Source organism: Melanerpes formicivorus, unplaced genomic scaffold, assembly GCF_026170545.1.
Source record: "Melanerpes formicivorus ecotype bairdi unplaced genomic scaffold, bMelFor1.0.p_v2 SCAF_114, whole genome shotgun sequence".
Lineage (NCBI taxonomy): Eukaryota > Metazoa > Chordata > Aves > Piciformes > Picidae > Melanerpes > Melanerpes formicivorus.
This window is the reverse complement of record NW_027142466.1, coordinates 1,111,761-1,123,885: the sequence shown is the minus strand read 5'-3', so window position 1 is coordinate 1,123,885 and position 12,125 is coordinate 1,111,761. Positions and strand designations below refer to the sequence as shown.

At 64.2% G+C, this 12,125-nt stretch overlaps 1 protein-coding gene across 3 annotated transcripts in view; it reads right to left on the bottom strand.

Moving 5' to 3' along the window:
- The window catches only part of LOC137456034 (CMP-N-acetylneuraminate-beta-galactosamide-alpha-2,3-sialyltransferase 4-like), a 42,644-nt gene extending 31,639 nt beyond the window's left edge, over positions 1 to 11,005 (bottom strand). For all 3 annotated transcript variants that reach the window (XM_068167276.1, XM_068167279.1, XM_068167278.1), the window contains exon 1: positions 10,922 to 11,005. The gene's annotated coding sequence lies outside the window, so the exon portion shown is untranslated. The remainder of the gene's footprint in view (positions 1 to 10,921) is intronic.
- Positions 11,006 to 12,125: the final 1,120 nt, after the last annotated feature.

The window sequence follows — 12,125 nt, the reverse complement described above, 5'->3', positions numbered from 1 at the left end:
GGCAGTGCAGAGAGGCAATGTTGAACAAGTAAGTTCAGCAGCTCTGTCAGCACCTGAGCATTGTTAACAAACAGGTGACAGGAACCCATGGGAGAGGGTTAGACAGAGCAGGCCACGCTGTGGAACCCACAGGCTGTGGCAGACCTCTTTCAGAGACCCCTCTGGAGCCCAGGTGGACAGGACCATCTCAGGTGCTCCTGACATCCTTCACAGCCATTAAAATCGAGGAACAAACTGCCTGGATCCACCACACCTGAGTCAAGAGGACCTCAGCAGGAGAAGGGCAACTCCAACCCCAGGGACCCCTGAAGCTCAAGCTCTGTGGACAGTTGTGGCCTGTTTGTGGGTGAATACTATGGAGGGATGAGAGAATCAATAAGGTTGGAAAAGACCTCAGAGCTCATCAAGTCCAAGCTGTCACCCAACACCTCCTGACTAACTAAGCCATGGCTCCAAGTGCCACATCCAATCCCCTCTTGAACACCTCCAGGGACAGGGACTCCACCACCTCCCTGGGAGGGGAAGGCAGTCTGTATTTAAATGCTAGCCAGGAACTGGCTTTGCAAGCTGATCTTTCTACCTGTTGGGCTTGGGGGCCACCACTCTGGGTGACTACATCTGACAGTGGTTACCAAAGCTGTCAGCATGGGAAAGGTGCTTCAGAAGCCACTGCTCTGCAGCTGACAGCCAGCTGGCAGCCAGGCACCAGTGGTGTGCCCCAGGGAGCAGTGCTGGGCCCCAGCCTGATCAATATCTTCATTGATGATCTGGAGGAGGGGATGGAGTCAGTCAGCAGCAAATTTGCAGCTGACACCAAGCTGGGGGCAGATGTTGGTCAGTTAGAGGGCAGCAGAGCTCTGCAGAGGGACCTGGCCAGGCTGCACAGATGGGCAGAGGCCAACAGGATGGCACTGAACAAGTCCAAGTGCCAGGGGCTGCACTTTGGCCACAGCAACCCCAGGCAGAGCTACAGGCTGGGGGCAGAGTGGCTGAGAGCTCCCAAACAGAGAGGGACCTGGGGGTAGTGGTTGACAGCAGCTGAACAGGAGCCAGCAGTGTGCCCAGGGGGCCAAGAAGGCCAAGGGCATCCTGGCCTGCAGCAGGCAGAGTGTGGCCAGCAGGAGCAGGGAAGTCCTTGTGCCCTGTGCTCAGCACTGCTGAGGCCACCCCTTGAGTCCTGTGTCCAGTTCTGGGCTCCTCAGGTCAAGAAGGAGATTGAGAGACTTGAAGGTGTCCAGAGAAGGGCAAGGAGGCTGGGGAGGGGTCTGGAGCACAGCCCTGTGAGGAGAGGCTGAGGGAGCTGGGGTTGCTTAGCCTGCAGAAGAGGAGGCTCAGGGGAGACCTTCTTGCTCTCTGCAACTCCCTGAAGGGAGGTTGGAGCCAGGTGGGGGTTGGGCTCTTCTCCCAGGCAGCCAGCACCAGAACAAGAGGACACAGTCTCAAGCTGTGCCAGGGGAGGTTCAGGCTGGAGGGGAGGAGAAAGTTCTTCCCAGCAAGAGGAATTGGCCCTTGGGATGTGCTGCCCAGGGAGGTGGTGGAGTCCCTGTGCCTGGAGGTGTTCCAGAGGGGATTGGATGTGGCACTTGGAGCCATGGTCTAGCCATGAGGTCTGTGGTGCCAGCTTGGACTTGATGATCTCTGAGGTCTCTTCCAGCCTTGGGGATTCTGTGATACTGTGAATTTCTTCCTAACCTCCAGCCTGAACCTCAGCTTTACCTTCCAGAGCTACAAAAGTCTATTTTGGGGCTCAGCTTCACCCACCAGACCTAAAAAAACCTCTTTTGGGGTTCAGCTTCACCCTCTGGACCTAAAAAAGCCTCTTTTGGGGCTCAGCTTCACCCACTGGACCTAAAAAAGCCTCTTTTGGGGTTCAGCTTCACCCACTGGACCTAAAAAAGCCTCTTTTTGGGGTCCAGCATCACCTTCCAGACCTAAAAAAGCCTCTTTTGGGGTTCAGCTTCACCCACTGGACCTAAAAAAGCCTCTTTTTGGGGTCCAGCATCCCCCTCCCTCCCTCCCCACGCTCTGGAGCACCACACTCCTCTTTCTCCCTTGCTCCCAGCTCCTCCAACCCTTCCCCAGGAGCTTCCTGCCCCCAGCAGCACCAAACCCTTCGCTGCCCCCCACCCCAGCAGCCCCAGCAGCCAAGCAGGAGCCTGGGGGGGAGGATTCTGGGGGCCAACTCCCTTCTCTTTTGGCCCCCCCAAGTGCCCTGGCTGTCCCCTCCCGGAGCAGGGGAGCCGGCGGTGCCGGTGGAGCTCCCGGGCAGGCACAGAGAGCTCTTTGTGCTCCCTGCCGGGCTGGGGAGGGCTCTGCCCTGCTCTGCTCTTCGGGATCCTGGAGGGGGGATGGCTTTTTGTAACTCCCCTCCGCTGTTTGGAGTTTGGTTATCGGACAGGGATGGGCCTGAGGACTTCCCAGCCCTTGGCTGGCTTCCTGCTGCCTTCTCCCAGCCTTTAACCACTGCAGCTCTGCACCCCCCGGAGCCTTTACCTCCACTGCCCAGCTCCCACTGCTTGGCTTTGCCTCCCCCCTGCACCGCCACGACCCTCCCCTGGTACTCTCCCCCTTCCTCCCTTCCTTCCTCCCCCCACTCTTCCCCTCCCTTCCTTCCTCCCTACTGCCCCCACTTTCCCCCTCCCTCCCTTCTTTCCTCCCTTCCCTCCCCACTTTTCCCCCTCCCTCCCTTCCCCCCTTCCCCCCCCACTTTCCCTCTCCCTCCTTTCCTTCCTCCCTTCCTCCCCCACTTTTCCCCCCCTTTCCTCCCTTCCCCCACCACTTTTCCCCCTCCTTTCCTCCCTTCCTCCCTTCCCCCTCCACTTTTCCCCCTCCTTTCCTCCCTTCCCCCCCACTTTTCCCCCTCCTTTCCTCCCTTCCTCCCTTCCCCCCACCACTTTTCCCCTCCCTTCCTTCCTCCCTTTCCCTCCCACTCTCCCCTCTGGTGCTCTCCTCCATTCCCACCCTGGCTGGGTCTGGATCCCAGCCCCTGAACCCCATGCCAGGGGGTTTGGATGATCCCCAAAGCCTTGGAGATGCCAAGAGGGAGTTTGAACACCCAGCCAGGGAGGGGCTGTGCCCCACCACGGGGGGCAGCAGCAGGACTCCAACTTCCAACCAGCCTCAGCCCTCACTCAGCACTCTCCTGACTCACTTTCCCCTCATGTTGGGTTCAGCACCCCCCTCAGGACCTCAAAGCACCAATTTGGGGTCCAGCATCCCCCTCAGGACCTCAAACACCGACCCTGGGGCTGGGGCTGCCCCTCCAGCCCAGCTCATCCCAGTTCTAAAGGAAGCCTCAATCCAATCCCCTCCTGCCCCTTTCCCCCCTCCACGGCAACCTCTCAAGCAGCTCAACCCCTTTTGGGGGGTTCAGCATTGCCCACCAGGCCTGAAAGAGACAACTCTGGGGTTCAGCATCCCCCTACAGACCTAAAGCAGCCAATTTGGGGTCTCAGCACTGCCCACCAGGCCAAAAGAAAAACAAAATCATTTGGGGGTTCAGCTTCACCCTCCAGACCTGAAAGTGCCAGCCCTGGGGTCCAGCATCCCCCTCCAGACATAAAAGAGCCAATTCTGGGGCTCAGCACCACCCTACAGATATAAAAGGCCAATTTTGGGGTTCAACATCAACCTCCAGACCTCAAAGCACCAATTTGGGGTCCAGCATCCCCTTCAGGACCTCAAAGCACCAATTTGGGGTTCAGCATCCCCCCCAAACCTCAAAGCACCAATTTGGGGTCCAGCATCCCCCTCCAGACATAAAAGAGCCAATTCTGGGGCTCAGCACCACCCTACAGATATAAAAGGCCAATTTTGGGGTTCAACATCAACCTCCAGACCTCAAAGCACCAATTTGGGGTTCAGCATCCCCCTCCAGACCTCAAAGCACCAATCTGGGGTCCAGCATCCCCCTCAGGACCTCAAACACCGACCCTGGGGCTGGGGGCTGCCCCTCCAGCCCAGCTCATCCCTGTTCTAAAGGAAGCCTCAATCCAATCCCCTCCTGCCCCTTTCCCCCCTCCATGGCAACCTCTCAAGCAGCTGAATCCCAGGAGCAGGATGCAAGGGGGGTGCCCAGAGGCCAGGCTGCGGCCAGCAGCAGCAGGCTGAGGCTTGGGCAGAGGCTTGGGCGGCTGAGCCCTGCCGGCTGCTGCGGAGCGGATCCGGCCGGGAGGGGCAGGCAGGAGGAGCAGCATCTGGAAGCCATTGGAGGCTGTGGAGCCTCTCCCAGGAATTCCAAGGGCGTGAGCTCAGGTTGAAGGCTCCTTCAGAGAGCAGGGGCTGACCAAAAGTAACCCCAGAGCTCAGCACCTCCACGCTGCCAGCCCGGAGAGCCGAGCAGCGAGGCAGCTCCCAGCCTGACCCTACCTGCCCAGGGCTCTGGGACCCAGGGTGGGTCTGGAACAGCCCTGGAAGAGCTCCAAAGAAGAGGAGAAACAGCTCCAGAGGCTTCTGCAGGCCTGGTGTGAGCAGCAGAGCCCTGCCCCGGTGCTGGGTGCTGCATCCCCAGCCCCTGGGACCACCCTGCCCCACCGCCCAGCACCCCTCCCAGCCATGGGGACAAGAGGCAACGGCCTCAGGCTGCCCCAGGGGAGGTGCAGGTGGGACAGGAGGAAGAGTTTCTTCCCCTTGAGGGTTGTCCCAGGGCAGTCCCCAGCCCTGGAGGGGTTTGGAAGCGCTGGGGCTGTGGTGCTGAGGCACCCCCTGGCAGGGCTGGGTCAGGGTTGGGACTCCTCGAGGCCTTAGATCATCTTAAAGGTCTCTTCCAAGCACAGTGACTCTGTGATTCCATGATTCCACCCTGCAGGATGGCAGGGAAGAGCCAGGGGGTGATGCCATCCCAGCTGAGAGGGAGGGGGGCCCTCACAAAGGCCCTCTCCCTCCAGCCCCCCTGCAGCCTGTGGCACAAGGGCCAGCAGCACCCATGGGTGTCCCATCCCACGCTGCTTCCACCCCAGGCTGTGTGCCCAGCCACCCTCTGCCACCCACAGCAGGGGCACAGCCAAGGCTGCCTGCTCCACGTTTCTCCTCCATGCCCTTTGGCACAGAGATGGAGCCCCCAGAGACACCTAGGGGCACCCCAAACCCACGGGGCCATCACCTAATTAACTGCTCCTTAATTAACAGGAACCACCCCAGCAGCAGCCAGGAGGCCCCAGGTGCCCCAGCACAGCTCTCTGGGCCAGGGGAGCTTCTCCAGCAGCAGGAGCTGCAGAGGTTGGCACCTACCAAACCCTCCTGCCCCCAGCATGCACGGAGCAGCCCAGGGCAGGAGCTCTCTGTGCCCTCCAGAGGCACAGCTCTGCAGGAGGGAAAAGCCCTCAGAGCTCATCCAGTCCAACCCTGCTCTGACTCTGCCAAGGCTGAGGCTCAGCCTCAGCACCACAGCTCTGCCTCCCTGAAACCCCTCCAGGGATGGGGGCTCCACCACTGCCCTGGGAGCCTGGGTGGCCAAGATAATCCTCCAGGGGAAGAAATTGTTGCTCAGGGCCAACCTGAACCTCCCCTGGGGCAGCCTGAGGCCATTGCCTCTTCTCCTGTTCCCTGGGAGCAGAGCCCAAGCCCCACCTGGCTCCAGCCTCCTTGCAGGGAGCTGCAGAGAGCAAGGAGGTCTCCCTCAGCCTCCTCTCCTCCAGCCTCACCACCCCCAGCTCCCTCAGCTGCTCCTCCCCAGCCCTCTTCTCCACACCCTTCCCCAGCTTCCTTGCCCTTCCCTGGCCCTGCTGCAGCCTCTCCAGCTCCTGCTGGCAGCCAGGAGCCCAGAGCTGAAGGCAGCACTCCAGGGCTGGCCTCAGCAGTGCCCAGCCCAGGGGCACAATCCCTGCCCTGCTCCTGCTGCCCACACCATTGCTGCTCCAGGCTAGGCTGCTGGTGGCCTTCTTGCCCAGCTGGGCACCCCCTGGCTCCTCTCCAGCTGCTGCCACCCAGCACCCCCAGGGCCTTTCCTGCTGGGCACTTTGCAGCCCCTCTGCCCCAGCCTGGAGCCTTGCTGGGGTGGTTGTGAGCCAAGGGCAGGACCCAGCCCTTGGCCTCGTTGAACCTCATCCCCTTGGCCTTGGCTTATCCATCCAGGTCCCTCTGCAGGTCCTCCTGACCCTCCAGCAGACCCCTCCCAGTTTAGCCAAGTGCCTGAGGGTGCCCTGCTCCCCCTGCCCAGAGCACTGGCAGAGCCCCCAGGATGTGCTCCCCGCTCCCCGGGGCTGGGGGGTCCCCACGCAGCTCCCACCCAGGCACAGCAGCCCCGCAGCAGTGCCGGCCCTGGAGCTCAGCAGCCTCCAGCAGACACTGAGACACATCCTGGAGAGGATCCACAGCCTGCACCAGCCCCAGCCCATTCCCAGGATCTGCCAGAGCAGAGCCGAGCCAGGCTGGGGCAGCTCCCGCTGCTGGCTCACCGCATCCCACCGCCCAGAGCTGCTTGGCTTTCCCCCGGGGAAGCCCAGCCCCAGTCACATGCACAGGGCCAGCAGCTGCAGACCACAGAGACCAGCACCGACCAGGCCTTCCCCCTCCTCCTCTCTCCCCTCCCAAGCAGCCTCAGGATGTTCCCAGAACAGCTCAGCCAGCACAAGGACGGTGGCCAGGGGAAGGAGAAGCCAGCAGTGGCCAAGCGTGAGAGGAAAGGGAGAGGAGGTTTGGAGCTCCAAGAGCAAGAGAAACTGAGCCAGGAGCTGCAGAGAGAGGCCTGAAGGCACCAAAGGATTCCCTCTGCTCCCTGCAAAATCAACAATGGAGCAGAACCAGGAGGGGGGAGACTGAGGCTGGCTGTGAGGAGTTGGGGTTGTGCAGGCTGCAGAGGAGAAGGCTCCCAGGAGACCTTCTGGTGGCCTTCCAGGATCTGCAGGGGGCTGCAAGCAAGCTGGGGAGGGACTTTGGAGGGTGTCAGGGAGGGACAGGAGTGGGGGGGATGGAGCAGAAGTAGCAGTGGGGAGATTGAGATTGGCTGTGAGGAAGAAGTTGTTGGCCAGGAGGGTGGTGAGAGCCTGGCCCAGGCTGCCCAGGGAGGTGGTGGAAGCCTCCTGGCTGGAGGTGTTTGCAGCCAGGCTGGAGGTGGCTGTGAGCAACCTGCTGTGGTGTGAGGTGTCCCTGCCCATGGCAGGGGGTTGGGGCTGGCTGAGCCTTGAGCTCCCTTCCAGCCCTGTGATAATGTCCCAAACAGTTCCCCCCAGGCAGGTGGCAGAGTCCCCACCCCTGGAGGGGTTTCAAAGCTGCCTGGCTGTGGTGCTGAGGGCCCTGGGGCAGGGCTGGGCTTGGGAGCTCTGGGGCAGTGCTTGGACTTGAGGAGCTCAAAGCTCTCTGCCCTGAGCAGAGCACCACAGAAGGGTGGAGGTTGGAGGGGACCTCTGGAGCTCCTCCTTGCCCAACCCCCTGCCCAAGCAGGACCAGCCAGGGCAGGTCCCACAGCAACACATCCAGGTGGGGTTGGAAAGCCTCCAGAGAAGACTCCAGAACCTCTCTGGGCTCTCTTCCAACCCTGGTTTGCCCAGGGAGGTGGTGGAAGCCTCCTGCCTGGAGGGTGTTTGCAGCCAGGCAGGAAGTGGCTGTGAGCAACCTGCTGTGGTGTGAGGTGTCCCTGCCCATGGCAGGGGGTTGGGATGGCTGAGCCTGGAGCTCCCTTCCAGCCCTGCCAGCTCTGTGGCTCTCAACAGTTCTGATTCTATCCCACAAGGGTTCCTCAGCCTCAGGGGACCCCCCAGGTTCACCCACCAGCCCCATGGGGACCCCATCCCAACCTCTGGTTGGGATGGGGTCCCCATGGGGCTGGTGGGTGAACCTGTGGTTGGGATGTGGAGAAGGCTCAGCTCCCTCCTCCTCCTCACACAGCCACCCCCCAAAGCCTCATGGGCAAAGTGCTTGAGGACCTCCAGCCCAAACCAGCCCCAAGGTGCTGGGAGGCTGAAGCAGCAGGGCCAGAGAGAGGGAGCCAAGAGGAAAGGGATTTGGAGAGGTGGCCAAAGGGCTGCTGGGATTCAAGGCTGAGGATCACTGCACCCCACTTCCCCCCAGAGCCAGAGGTGTGGAGGACCCCAGGGCTGGGGGTCCCACAGGCTGGCTGGAAAAGTGTGGGGATGGCACAAGCTGAGGGGCTCCAGGCTTGGAGCATGAGCCCTGCAGAGCTCAAATGGCCTCCAAGGGTTGCTGCCAGCCCTCAGGTGGAGCAGGGCCCCAGGGGGGTGTTCTGGTGGCCCTTAGGGTCCCAGGCTCTGGAGGGACACTCGAGTCACAGCTCACTGAATTCAGGGAGGGCTTTGGGTTGGCAGAGAAAGGTCATCCAGTGAGCAGGGACACCCCCAGCCCCAAGCAACCTGCCCTGCCCTGCTGCCAGCCATGGGGCAGCTCCACCTCTCTGGGCAGCCTGGGCCAGGCTCTCCCCAGCCTCAGCACCAACCATTTCTCCTTCTCTCCACTCTCAAGCTCCCTCTTGGCCTTCCAAACCATCCCCCCTTGGCCTGGCCCAACAGGCCCTGCTCCAAGCTCTGGCCCCAGCTTGCTTCAGGTGCTGGGAGGCCAGCAGAAGGTGTCCCTGGAGCCTTCTCCTCTGCAGGCTGCCCAAGGCCAACTCTCTCAGCCTGGCTCCCAGCAGAGGGCTTCCAGCCCTGCCAGCACTGCTGTGGCCTCCTCTGGCCCTGCTGCCCCAGCTCCCTGCCTGTGCTGTGCTGAGGGCTCCAGAGCTGCCCCAGCCCTGCAGGGGGGGGTGAGCAGAGCAGAGCAGAGGGGCAGAATCCCCTCCCTGCCCCTGCTGCCCACCCTGCTGGGGCTCAGCCCAGGCCAGGCTGGGGCTGGGCTGGCAGCGCTGGGTGCCGGCTCCTGGCCAGCTCTGCACCCCCAGCACCCCCAAGGCCTTCTCCTCAGTTTTCTCCCTGTCCCCCTTCAAGGCCACAGTAAGGTCTCCCTGGAGCCTTTTCCTCCCCAGGTTGACCTCCATGGTGCACAAAACCAGTGTCCAGAGCCAGCTCCTCCTCCTGTGCTTCCACCCCCAGAGCCCTCAGCCCTCGCTCATCCTCCCAGGGCTCAGAGCCCTGCTGGAGCTGCTGCTCACTGCCTGCAGCTGCAGGAGCAGTCAGCCCTCTAAGGATGGAGATAATTAAGCACAGAGGTCAGGGAAGGTCCAGGAAAGCTCCATGATCCCATCCCAGAGCCTGGAATGCTGTCAGGAGCTCACCAGAGCTTGGACACAGGAGGCTGGACAGGAGGGCCAGCGCCAAGGCTGGGGGTGGCACCTCCTGGGCTGAGTCCCCCTCTGCTGGAGCCCCTGGCACCTGCCAGGCTGGGATCTGGAGCCTGCTGTGGAGAGCTGGGATGCATTGGGGATTGTGCTGCACCTGGCAGAGCCCCAGTGCAGGCTGCCTGCACCCCGAGCTCCAGCCCCAGAGCAGGGACCAGGGAGGAGGTTCCCTGTGCACACCTGAAGCCAGCAGCTCCATCCCCCACCCAGGGCTCTGTGCCCAGCCTGTGCCACCCTGCCCCGGAGAGCCTCAGAGGAGGGGCAGCTGGGGCCATCCTTGCCCCACCACCAGCAGCTGGGGAGGCAAAGCCCCAGCAGAGAGCCCAGGCCAGGCCTCCCCAGCAGCTCCACCACCAGCTCAGCTCAAGGAGCAGAGGCACCAAGCAGCCTGGCACCACTCCACCGGGCACCAGCACCACATGGGCATCGCTCTGCACAGCCCGGGGGGGAGAGACCTCCCCTGGCCGGCAGGGAAGCCCCCGGAGGAAGATGAGCCTTGGATGAGCCTCAGCTGTGCCTTTGTTCCTGGCTTGCCAGACCAACACAGCCGGCCAGAGAGTTCCTCTGCTGCCGCCCTGGGAGCCAGCCTGGACCAGGGGAGAGGGCAGCTGGGGCACACAGGGCGGCCCGGGGGCGGGGGTGGGATGCCCCAGACCCACACCTGGTGGCTCCCATCCAGCCCGGGGGGCGCTGCCCCCTGCCCCTCCGGCATCCCCGAGGCGGGGGAGCGCTGCCGGCCGGCAGGCAGCCAGGGGACGATGCGGGACGGGGAAGGGGAAAAGGGCTGCGAGCGCACCGAGAAATCATCGCAGCTGCAGACGGGACACGGACCCCCACCCCAACCCCCCCGGGCCCCCTCTCCCCGCGGCCGCCAGGAGGCTTTGCCCCCCCCTGCCACCATCCCCTTCCCACCCACCCAACCCAGGGACCCCCCCGGAGGGCTTCCGGGGGGGGGGGGTCCCGGGGTGGGGTCTCCTTCCCGGGGGGGGGGGGGGGGCGGTGGGCAGGAGCTGTGCCGAAGCCCGGGGGGGGGGGGGGGGATTCGTTTGGGGCAGGGATGGGTGCGGGCAGGAGCCCCGGGGGGGGGCTGTGCCGGCCGAGGGAAGCCTCATTAATTACACTGATTACAAAAACACTAATTAACGACACCCCCCCCCCAACCCCCCCCGGCTGCTTTCTGGCGTTCCGCTCGCCAGGGCACCGGCACCGCGGGGCGGGGGGCACGGAGCGGGGGTCCCCTGTGACCCCCAATTCGAGAGGGTCTCCTCCTTTTAGCCCGGATTTGCGACCCCTCCATGAAAGCCCTCCCAGCACAGACACCCCCCCCCACCCCCAATCCCACCCCAACAAGAGCGCCCCCCCCCCCCGGGAGGGACGACGGAGCGGGGGTCCACGCTTGGTTAACAAGGGGGGGGCGTCCCCCTGTGACCCCCAATTCGAGAGGGTCTCCTCCTTTTAGCCCGGATTTGCGACCCCTCCATGCAAGCCCTCCCAGCACAGACCCCCCACCCCAACAAGAGCCGCCCCCCCCCCCCCGGCTTTTCGCTCGCAGCCCCCGGCCCCACTCCCCCCTCCCCTTCCTGCTCAGCCCCCAGCCCTCAAACCGCTTCGCAGGCGGATTCGGGGAGGGGGGAGGCAGCGCAGGGCACAGCCACGGGACCCCCCTCCCCCCCCCGGGCAAAGCCGCAGACTCACCATGGGGCGGGCGCGGGGGGGGCCCCGGGGGCGGGGGGGTGCGGGGGTCCGGGGGTGGGGGGCAGCGGTGCGGGATGAGGGATGCGGAGCCAGCCCGGGAGCGGCGGCGGGGCGGGGGGGGGGGGGGGGCGGCCACGCGTGCGCAGAGCGCGGGAGGGGCGGGGGAAGGAGGAGGGGAAAAGCATCCTGAGACACCCCCCCCACACCCCCCCTTCATGGCCGGGAGGGGACACCCCCTGCCCATGGCCAGCACAGCCTCACAGCCCCCCGACACCCCCCCCATCAGGCTGGGAGCAGCCCCCCCCCCCAGCCCGGGCACGTGTGTGTGTGTGTCCCCCCCGGCACGGATCTCCCTCGAGCCAACCCACAGGGGAGCAGCGAAGTTGGGTCCTGCCCACGGGGCTGGAGAGAGCCTGGGGGGCAGCAGCCCCCCCCGCAGCGCCAGAGGTTACTGCGGGAAGCGCCCAGCAGCTGCTGGCTGCGGCTGCAGAGCTGCCTCGGGGCCACAGCGGTGCCTGGGCAGCAGCTCCCCGCAGCCTGCAGGGACTGCACCGGGCTGGAGGGGACCCTCGGGGCTCCTCTTGGCCCCACAGGATGGAGCTTCCCTGCTGCTGAGGTCACAGAAACCCCAGAGTGCAGCATGGGGGTGGGAAGGGACCCCCAGAGTTCACCCAGCCCAGCAGGGCACCCCCAGCAGCTTGCCCAGGGGCACAGTGCCCAGGGGGGGTTGGAAGCTCTCCACACCAGGACACTCCACAACCTCTCTGGGCAGCCTGCTCCAGGCCTCCAGCACCCTCCCAACAAACAACTTGCTCCTCCTCTTCCCCTCCAACCTCCTGGCCTCCACTCTCTGCCCACTGCCCCTTGGCCTGGCCCTGGCCACCACTCAGCAGAGCCTGGCCCCAGCCTCTTGCCCCCCAGGGGCCCTTCAGCTCTTGCTGAGCATTGCTCTGGGGCTGCTCTTCTGCAGGCTCTCAGCCCCAGGCCTCTCAGCCTTTGCTCCTGCCAGAGCTGCTCCAGGCCCCTCAGCAGCTTCCCAGCCTCCCCTGCACTCTCTCCAGCACTTCTCTGGCCCTCTGCAGCTGGGCAGCACACAACTGCCCCCAGGGCTCCAGAGGTGGCCTCAGCAGGGCAGGCCAGAGGGGCAGCACAACCTCCCTTGCCCTGCTGCTGCCCACACTCTGCTCCATGCCCCCAGCACAGC